The following is a 1,725-nucleotide window of genomic DNA, read 5'->3' as shown; positions in this document are numbered from 1 at the left end:
ATAGTCATAAATTAATTTGTTACCGGTTCTAACCAGTCAAAAAGGATCAAAATGCAAACTTTTGCCGGTTTTTGGGATTTTTTCGTAAACAAAAATTAGTTTAAGACTAAAACATAAACCGGGCTAAAATTTTAGGACTTTATTGGAGATTTCCCTAAAAAATTATATATAATTAAGTGAGTCATATTCGAGTCATCTTTGAGTTGAAGACTTAAGCCAACCCGTTTATTTTTTGTATCTATAAAAAATTATATATAGTTGTAACATCCGTTTCAGGTATGAGTTAATCTCTAATTTCAAATCTTCATTTTATCTTTTGTTATGTTTGTTTACTCTATTATCAATCTCCGATAGTGTTTAGACGGTAGGTTGTCGTTTCGACCACACCAAATTTTATTATCTACGTAGACAATTAGTAAGATTATGATGTTATTCATCATAGTAGTGACTATTTTATTATTATTATTATTATTAATGTCAAAATACGCAGTTACAATTATTTTTTACCAAGCACAACTACAATAAATAAAAAATACAATTTTATTTATCATTGTTTTTTCAAACATACTCGTTAAAAATCAAGCCTCCTTTATCACCTATAACAATCTGAATTCAAGACAGGAGGCGGGTTAGGGATCCTAAAGAACCAAATTTAAAGGTCATTATGCTTCATGCAATAAAAATCCTATCCCTAATCAACAATGAAACTGAATTTAAGAATACTTTCCAAAAAAAAGAAAGAAAAATCTGGATCGAGTTATAAGCGGAGGTTATGATTTATAAACAATTGACGCTCAACGTTCTCTTGCATGCTAGAAATTTCCTCAAAAGTTTTACAAACAAAAATTATCCCGTAAAACTACAAATCCGTATAATTTATATTTCGAGTCATTTAAAATTAAAACAAAGGTTTCGTGGTGTAGTTGGTTATCACGTCAGTCTAACACACTGAAGGTCTCCGGTTCGAACCCGGGCGAAGCCATAAATTTGTTGTTTATTTAATTGTTTTTATCAATTCAGTTTTGTTACTGACTTACTTTACATATGAAAGTTTTGTGTATCAACTGTTGTTATGTTTGAGGGTTTAGTCCAAGTTCTTCAAGTCTGTAAGATAGTTGATGCTGACCATAAAGAACTCGTTTTATCAAGTCATCATCCATTTTGTGAATGCTATATAAAATATTGTGTTTTTCCTGTATTTTGCCATAATTATAATTATTGAGTTTAGTCTACTACAAAACTATAATATATAATATATTTATAAAATAAAAAATTATATATAATTAAGCGGGTCATATTCGAGTCATCTTCGAATTGAAGACTTAAGCCAACCCGTGTATTTTTTGTATCTATAATTGTAATTTAAAATTTTAACAATTATTCTATGGCATTTTACCTTTTATTTATTTACATCATAATTTTTAAATAAAAATTTCTTATAATAGTTGTAGATTAGCATAACTTTTATCTTTTGTTATGTTTTTTTTACTCTATTATCAATCTCTGATAGTATTTAGACGTTAGGTTGTCGTTTCGACCACACCAAATTTTAATATCTCCATAGACAATTAGTAAGATTATGATATTAGTCATCACAGTAGCGCCTATTATTATTATTATTATTATTATTATTATTATTATTATTATTATTATTATTAACGTCAAAATGCGCAGTTACAACTATTTTTTATCAAACACAACTACAATAAATAAAAAAAATACAAT

At 27.2% G+C, this 1,725-nt stretch overlaps 1 non-coding gene across 1 annotated transcript; it reads left to right on the top strand.

The window, feature by feature from the left end:
- The first annotated feature begins 908 nt into the window (after window positions 1-908).
- On the top strand, window positions 909-982 carry TRNAV-AAC (transfer RNA valine (anticodon AAC)). Its single transcript has one exon. It is a non-coding gene; the product is annotated as a tRNA-Val (tRNA).
- The last annotated feature ends 743 nt before the right edge of the window (window positions 983-1,725 follow it).

The sequence above is a fragment of the Lactuca saligna genome, chromosome 3 (genome assembly GCF_052625555.1).
Source record: "Lactuca saligna cultivar CGN05327 chromosome 3, ASM5262555v1, whole genome shotgun sequence".
Taxonomy (NCBI): domain Eukaryota; kingdom Viridiplantae; phylum Streptophyta; class Magnoliopsida; order Asterales; family Asteraceae; genus Lactuca; species Lactuca saligna.
This window is presented reverse-complemented; position numbering and strand designations above follow the sequence as displayed.